The following is a 9,674-nucleotide window of genomic DNA, read 5'->3' on the forward strand; positions in this document are numbered from 1 at the left end:
TGATGGGCTTCAAATTTTGACCTTTATTAGGCACTCAGGGCCATTGAGCAGTGAGGGATCTTAATAGTGTTCTTCCATGACACGGATCCTTGGTTTTTAAGGTCTCATCCTAGGGACCTGCAACTTTGATCGACTTAGGTCCGTTCGGCCGAGATTCGATCCCGCAACCTCCGATCACTAAGCGCGAGCTCTACCGACTGAGCTACCGTGAACTGTCTGGAAAATTGATAAAGAGGACCAAAAAAAAAAAAACCCAAAAAAAACCAAAAAAAAAAAAAAAACCAATGCGCTGTTTTAATGGTCACAAGTATAATTTGCCTGCTCTAGGGCCTTTGTAATTATTTTATAAATCAGCTTTTGATTAATGATGTTGTTTTGACCTGTAAACATATATACTGTATTTACTCCCTTTAAACAAGGGAGGCGACAAATTAAGTATTTAGTATTGCGAAATTGGGTAGAGCTCTCGGAGATCTTTCAGCGGTCAGCCAAAAATCTTGAACTTCTTGCTCGAGATCTTTAGAAGCTCCATTAAGTGATTTTGACTGCAAAAAGGGTCTTTTAATGATAGGCAATGTAACAAGTCTCAAAAAATTCCAAAGGCTTGCCCATGGTCTATTACAAGATTTTACCAATGACTTCTCAGCTGTAATTTAGATCAACGAATGTAACGCATTTATGGTGAAAATAAGTCAAATATTACAGGAAGATCCAAGAGAGACCAACTGAGCTCAATGAGACAACATTGGGGATACGTGTATTGGAGACTGTTTCCTTAAGAATTCTTATAGGCTAGTGTAGTCTCTAGGAGAAACTGATTCCCATTGGCGTGGCAAAATACTTGGAAATCTATATGATCTCTGAATATACTAGTCCGTTTTCCTTTTTTTTTTTTTTTTTTTTTTTTAACGATTTTGACATTTTACGTGACAGGACTGGCACGTAAAATGTCAAAATTGAAACAAAAGCCAGGAAAACTTAAGATATTTCGGACTATGAAAATACTTCACACAAGGCTTTTAAAAATTGTAGCAATTTGACATGTATACAACCGTCTAACATTTTTTAACACTTCCTTGTGTGTAAAATTGGTTTTCTTGAAAAATAGTTCCTTTCACACATACGGGGATGTGTATAATACCTGTTTTGGCGGTTTTATTCTCGCCAACTCTCAACAATCTTTTAAAATCCTGGAAAATTCTAGCGAATTCTCTCACGTATTTTGAGAGATCATTATCGGGGGGATGGAAGGTCAACCCAGTAGAGCATCGGATTTATCGGAGACGGTTGTTTTTCACATTTTGACAGTTGACACACATATATGGCTTCGAGGTGAATCAAATGAAAAGTAGGTCATAAGGGTTTACTTTCTTAATTGTGAACCTTTCATAGCTCGGTCGGTAGGGCGCTCGATCCATGATCGGGAGGTTGTGAGTTCGAATCTTGGCCGCTACTGACCTAAGTCGATAAAATTGGGTAAAAACTATTTCTTCGGCATGCGCTCGGCACTTGAGTGAAAGTTGCGGGGTTTTTTGGAAGAGACCTTGAAAACCGAGGTTCCGTGTGACGGCAGGCGTTGGTACGAAAGATCTCTTACTGTCCAAAAGCCCAGTGTGACGAGTAAAGGTGAAAATTTGAAGCCCTTCACCGGTATATGGTGACGTCTACTTAGTATACAATCTAAATGAGTTAGAAATTTTTGAATGGGACGTAAAACAACATACAATCGGTCATCGTCGGATCCCCACGGGTGATCTCGTCTTTTATTCATCACGATGATGAGTGAAAGACGAGGTCATCCGTGGGCATCCGACGATGACAATCAATCTAAATCTAAATTGTCCTTAATATTCTAGATGTATATTTTTGGACATAATCATGATAAAGAAGCTTAAAAACACCATTCATCATCTGACTTTTCAGTTGATGCACCTTAGGGCCACAGGTAGCGTCCATTAAAATAGGTCATTATGACCTACTTCATAAATTTAAACTTTTTACTTTGCAAAATGCAAACTAAACAACTATTGCATATCCAGGAGTAGTCGCCCACTTGGCGCTGTGGTTAGAGCGTCTGCTCTAGAGTCGCGAAGTAAAGAGTTGATCCTTACGATCCTTACGGGTTCGAATCCCACGGTGGGACGTGGAGACCGGTCCTTCAAATGAGACCGTATAAACCGAGGTCCCGCGTCGCAATAAAAGATCCCTCCCTGCTCAATGGCCCTGAGTGCCAAGCATAGGACAAGATTTGCAGCTTACCACCGGCAAGTGAAAAATTCTCGAGAGGGGCGTTTAACAATATACAATCAATCAATATCCAGGAGTAAAGAGTGATTGTTTTCACGATCTTACCGACGCCAAATAAAACAAATGTTTGAACATTGGTTGAAATATGATCAGCATTTCTGGCGGATAAGCTGATACATTTTAAGTTTAAGTTTAAAAGTAATCAAATGATATGAAAAAAAATACGGATAAAAATGGTCAATTGAGTGATTCAGTTGAACTTATAAAACAAGAATAGATATGGATTACCCCATATTCAAAGATATTCGACTCTTAGATTTAACTGTGTATAATGACTTCTAAAAAAAACTCACTGTCTTGTTATGGAACTGGTGTAAAGTTCATGAGTCCGTAGCATTACTGTCCCCTAATCTCCAAGCAAACAGTGCACATACATGTGTCTGCAAGACCAGTTAGCCTTGGTCTACACACGTGCGATGAGATTGTCAAACGTATCTAGCGAGCTTGGAGAAACACGTTTGTTTTGCCGAGAAGTTACGATGACAGGTCCGGTGTTGTATAACCATTCTGGATTAAGAATTCGACTTTTCAATTTACTTGAATTTTCATCAAGAAAATATAGCCCTAGTTCATCACCGTAGCTTGGCTTTGGCGGGAAAATGACGCTTTCCTTGCGCAGAAATCTGGTGAATTTTTTTTCTTCACAATTTAAAGAGGCTGGGGGTGGCAGCCATTTTCAGACTATTTCGATCTCATTTAAAAGAAGAGCTCCATATAAAAATATACAAAAATGATCAAATTTTAAAACTAAAATGTATGATTTTTTCTTTGCCAAATGATAGTTGATAGCTTAAGATACCGTATCTAAAAAAATAAGTTAAATCTGATTGTTGATTTGTAGTTGTTGACCCCTAACCTCAAACATTTAACTTCATATTTGATTACATACCAGAAAATTCATTTAGTAACTTTTTTACTTAATTAGATCATATGAATACGAATTCTGATTAATGAAAATTATACAATCCCTGCACAACTATATTTTGTTCTAACATTTGTTCTTACACTTGCATCCACACCAAAGTGTGTTTAAAATGGGTTACGAAAATCAGGACGGGTCGGGAAATTGGAAACTGAAAACCTTTTTGTTTTTTGGAAAATTACTGAAATATACTACAGTAATTGTCTTTTAACTTACTTATATAATTTAAATTCTATGTATAATAATATGCTGAGCTTCATCGTGAACCTGGTTTTCAGTTTAGAAATCTCCGGCCCGGTTCGGGTTTTGCTATACATTTTATAGTTACGCTCCCTACAGTTTACAAAATCTACACACGTGCTGAAATCTGCCCAGGGATTGAAAATTCTGTTATTTAACAAAACACACACATAGAATGATATTTTTTCTCTAAGAGGAAATTATATGATAATTAACGAACAATAAACATGAACTTAATACAATTATTGATATTAGTTTAATCAACTCATCGGTGAAAAAATATCAGTCGGAGAATAACCTAAATATTCTCTGTTATCAAACATGTTAAGAAAGCGAGCGTAGTGATATTAATATTTTTTATTTGCATTTCAGGGGGAAAGTGATTTTCTAAAAACATTTTTACGTTAATTTTTGTTTCTGTAACCTATGACATACACAGCATTATTCTAATCATAAACAGTAATGTTGTATCTACTTATCATGGAACTTTTTTTATCGGAACAATTTGTGTGAAGAGTACCCGACTACAGTAATATATCTTGAATAGATAATAAGCACTGATCGAATATATTAATAATATTGTTTGTAATTCTAGTTTCTTCCTTGAATCTTGCCAAAAGTCACGGAGCACCGTTTAACACACAGGGATATTGTTCATATTGACAAGTTGTGGTCGATACTCTAAAAGTTAATTTTCCAATATCGGCGAAAAATTTATTAACACATACTAATTAGATATATGTCTAGATATTATCACCTGTCACATCTTCATATAAGAAATCTGTTCAAATGTAGGTTATATATTACGTATTCTTCAATCTTATACATATGCCTTCATTTCCATAAGCTGAAAACAAAGACATTACGTGCGGGTTATTGAACAAGTGCGACCACTTTTGCTACATGTTTAGTTTTGATTCATACGTTTGCTATAATTTATAAAAGTTTTAGAAGATTTTGACGGCGATGCATCATCAACAAATGCAGGTAATAATAGTATAGTTTACTGATTTTATCATATATATATATATATATATATATATATATATATATATATATATATATATATATATTATATATATATATTTTGGTTGTTCTTGTTTGTTTGGTTTTATTTAATGCTGCTCTACATAAAAACAGTATTATTTGAACGACATGTATGTGTTTTTACGACTGAGTATATTAATAATCATGTACAAGAATTATTTTATTCTACGTGTTTTGAATATATGTATGCATTCTTTAAAGATGAAATACAAAGTTTAAATCTGGCGCCTAATACAAGGCAAAAAAACCTTGTATAAGTTATACAGTTATTTATGAGCACCTTTGTGCAATTTTCTCGAAGCCCGTGCACCAAACTCCCAATTTGACTCGTGAAATACTCGTAGAATTGACTCAACCAAACCAAACATTTTTTTTTTTTAGAGTTTTGCTCACCTGCATGAGTCCAATGCTCAAGTGAGCTTTTCTGAACAAACTTAGTTTGTTGCTACTTGTCGTCGTCGTAAACTGTTAACAATTTTATCTTTTTCTAAAGAACCTATGAGGCATTTTCAACCAAACTTGCCACAGAGTTTCACCTGATAAAGAAAATTTACAATTTTTCAATAAGTACACGCATTCCAAAGGGAGATAATTGTGAAGAGGAAACCCTCTTAAGGGTCCTCCACACCATGTGACTTGTGACGTATATAGAGAAAAAATACTTTTACTTCCGTTCTTTTCTAGTTTGTACATTGACGATTTGGCCAGGTACTGTTTGTAAGAGAGTCTTACAAACGCTTTAGAGATGAAGGTTTTGGTAAGAGAAAAGTATGCAGTACACTCAATCGCAACTTCTCGGGCCTTTCGACTAGCGGAAAAACGACCTCGAATATATATGGTAGACGCCATGACAACCCTCCCTTTTCACGATCTTTGAAATAAATGCATGGGGACTTTTTATCTGTAGAATATGGAGTTTAACTTTATTCAATGTAATGATATTACCTAAAATACATATACTATAGAAGGGACTTCTAACTCCGTATATCCTATATTGAATAAACAGGAAATGTATAAATTTTTAACATCCGGTGATCTTAATACATTCGAGGTTGTTTTTCCGACCTCTGACGGAAAGACCCGAGATGATGCGATTGGCAGTAAACTGAGAGCAACACTCTAATTATAAACAATGAACACATGGCATGATCACGGAGTGACCGATGGAAAAAGATGTGCGGGGTTTTTTTTTTTAATAAAAGAACAACTGACGTCTGGGATTATGTTACATAATAATTCGTAAACAACGGGTGTCGGTATGACGAGAAACCTTCAGGTTATTTATACTTTCAGGTTAATCAGCCGAGTCTGTTATGATAGTAGTTGAAATGTTTGCACACTAAAGTATAAGTCACATTATCCAACGATGGGGTATACGATGAGAAACCGATGCGTTTTTTGATGAAAATGGCATGGTTGCCGGCCGGGCACCACTAGTGATCGGACGGTGACTGATTCTTTTTTTGCGAATCGGTGGGGTCATCGGTAGGAAATAATTCGTAGTTAAAATTCAGCGATGTCTCCAACGATGCCTCACATCGCTCCTCATCGGCAACCCATCATTAACTCATCTTTCAAGGATCGGCCAATGTATGGCCGAGCATCGTCCAATATCCGTTGAATCTGAGGTCATCGGGGAGTATAGTGGTGTTCAACAGATAACGACCGGTCATCAGTCGATGTTCGACCAAACATTGGCCCGTAATCGACCGATGTACGAATGATGTTCACCAATGTATGAGCGATGTAATATACTTCGGCCGTTCATCCTGGAACATCGTTTTATGATTAGTAATGCATCGCTGGGCCTTTGTAAGTCCGGCCGGCAACCACGCCATTTTTCTCATAAAACGCATTGGTTGCCCATCGTATGCACATCGCTGGATAATGTGACTTATACTTTTAGGACTACTAGGCCGATGTGGACCGATGTTGGGGCATCGTTAACACCACGGATTACTACCGATTACCACCGGTCTACGGCTACCGGCCGGGAAATGTGACCTAGGCATAAATTGTGCGTTTCAATAAAGAAATACATTCTCATTGTGTGTTTATAAATATTGATAAAATAGTACGAGGGTTGTCCCGTAAAATCGTGGACAAGATGTCTAGTATGAAAAATAAACATCACTGCGTTCTGAAATTTTCACTATTATTTAGTACATATTTTAGTAATATACACAGCAAATTTCAGATAAATATATGCATAAATAAACAAATTGTGAGATTTTATGCCATGTATTGTATCACCTTACGGCGCATGGATTATAACGTCAAAGTGTCTAAAACAGCGTCACGTTTTATCTTTGCTGAAAATGAAGTTGGATGAGTCCGACTTAAATTTAGGAATTTCATTGAAACACATTCTTTAGTCTCCATAAACAGTCGAAGAACCAATTGGCACCCTCATGCGATCTTCTGAAGATTTATTAGTAAGTTACGGACAATATTCTCACCACCATTCAACTAATAGAAAATCTCATATCGCGATCTACTGTAACAGCGTCTTTTGCTATTAAAAAAGGAGTTTGTCCGTATGTTTTGTACTCCCCAGGGACTCGATCAAAAAATAATTCGCTAGGAAAACTCCTATTTCATTTGTATACTTAAGATATGGTGATATTTTTTTAATCTTTTTTCTTCTATGGTCATTTCAAGTCTCTAAAGGTGTCATTACAACATCAAATTAAAACGGAACTGCTCTCCGGTGCGCCGTAACGTCATAAAACGTCGCCATTTTTCGTGTGTTGTGTTTACCACTTTCCCATTTCGAATGCTCGAGAAACTGCCAAAAATTAACCAAATGCCTTAAAATTTTTACAAAGACTACAAAATTGATTGTGAAATTGAATGAGGATAATTTTAATCCAAATCTTATGTATTTAAAACTTTTGTTTTGAATTCAAACTTGTGTATTCTTTAATAAAACCTTGGTTTTTTGACCGTGCGCCGTAGGACCGTACCCCGTGCACATTCAAGCATAATAAAATCTTTATTTTTGCCTATATTTAATCAAAAAAATTATCATGCACTTAAATATGATAAATAAACAATTACTGAAATTTTCAGCTTTGTGCGCCCATTACTTTTCGAGAAAAACGCTTTGTCCACGATTTTACGGGACAACCCTCGTATGCGTTTCTAGTTTTCTTCTTTTATATCTGTCTGACTCCAGTTTATTAACTGAAGCGGTTTATAAAGCGTAAACTGCCCCAAGTTATGTTATATTGTATAACATAAGTTGAAATAAGCTTCATTCCTTAATAATTTAATTCTGTTTGTATTCTTGTCTCTCATTGGTTGATTTCCAAAAAGGAACGCATAACATTTTGTATAATCTGGTTTGGTATGGGGACACACCCCCTTGACAACCAGCTGAATCATCTGTATCCATCAATCCCCTCATTTCCAGTCCTTCGGATTCATGAAAAATTCCAGATTTAATGAATGTACCTTTAACTTCAATCAGTTGCTCGATCTTACCTCATGTAAACAAGCATCATGGCTGCTAGATCTATGTATCAGTTTTTACCTCCCCTTGCTTCCCATCACTTCCGTTACTACGGTTGTATTATTGCGCGGTAAATTTGAACTAATAAAAACAACACAATTTTACATCCCCAGTTGTTTAATTATTTTGAAATTAAATTATAAGGAATTCGCTTATATTGAATTACGGATATATTGAAATAATTTAATTTCAGTTGTAGCACGTCATTTGATTGGTGAAACGGTTTTATCCATTTTGTATAACGTAACTTGCCTACGTCACAATGAGTTACGTCAAAAACGTATAACTCCGCTTGCCATTAACTTTTAAAATATGCGATATTTGAAGCCTTTTTCCCAAGGAAAAAATGGAAAAATTGTCTCATTGTCTACATTGAAATTAAATTCTAATGCAATTGTTTTGTAAAACACGTTTTGATTGGCTAATGCACTGGTGTTTGAAGCAGTAAAACGAGCATTAACGAGAGTGAAAGCTTTACATTGTGACGTCATAATAGAGCGACGCAAAAACACAATGCCCCGTGACGTATTTTATATAACAAAATTCTGCAAAATAAAACGTAAACAACAAACAAAATACAGCCTACTCCGGATATATTGAAATTCAGGGGACCATGGAAATTATTTCAATATATCCGTAATTCAATATAAGCGAATTCGTGAAGCCGCCATTTTTTTTAATTAAAAGTTCAGTTCCGATCTTAAAATAAAGAACAAACCCGAACAAATTAATTTTGTCATCGTTTACCTATAACAGTGTACAGATTACATGGAATATTAGTCCCTGAAAGTTTAAATAAAATTGTTTCTTTCTTTTTTATCGATTAGACAATCTTCAGCTTCATAATTATTCCCCGATCGCATTTATTTTACATTTTGGAGAAAAATCACTGATGTCAAACTGTTGAGTACTGCTGAACGCTGCATGTATTTCATCGTAAATGTACTCGGGTTGATCTCTTAGCTATTTCGAATTGAGGTTTATCATTAGCCATTAATGTTACGTATTTGATTTCGGCTGCATTTCATTTCCGGAATTTTTGGTAATTATCAACTTTTCATTTCCGACATTTTTTATTTTTCATTTCCGACATTTTTTTGTTTTCATTTCCGACATTTTCAAATACATATGTAGTACTTTTAGTTGCGGATCTGAATACTTTACTTATGAAAATTTTATAAAGAAAAAAAGTCATAAATAAATCATTGAAATCCATTATCTGAGTTTTGTAAATCTATCAATGACTTGGACATAGGTGTGGTGATGTCAATGTCATTTGATATAGTGCACTTTAGATGTGATGAAAAGGTTTATGCTCATTGAATTCTTTTATTTACACCTACTGTAGTGCTACATGTATGGATAAATGTGTAGATGTTTTTTATTTTACTTTTTTTATTTGTTATGAATATTTTGTAATAAATACTCTTAAAATTCCATTCTCATTCACTTAGAAAACATTGAATTACTGCACAGGTAAGTTCCGGAAATGAAAACAAAATTATGTCGGAAATGAAAACAAAAAATGTCGGAAATGAAATAAAAAAAAATGTCGGAAATGCTACGCATATTTCCGGAAATGAAATGCAGCGTTAATTTCAAAGTTAGTTTGTTTTTTTAGCCGGGCTCATTGCTCGTAGAGCA

This window comes from Saccostrea cucullata, unplaced genomic scaffold, assembly GCF_032062105.1.
Source record: "Saccostrea cucullata isolate Sc308-1 unplaced genomic scaffold, CSIRO_AGI_Scuc_v1 ctg22, whole genome shotgun sequence".
Classification (NCBI taxonomy): Eukaryota; Metazoa; Mollusca; class Bivalvia; order Ostreida; family Ostreidae; genus Saccostrea; species Saccostrea cuccullata.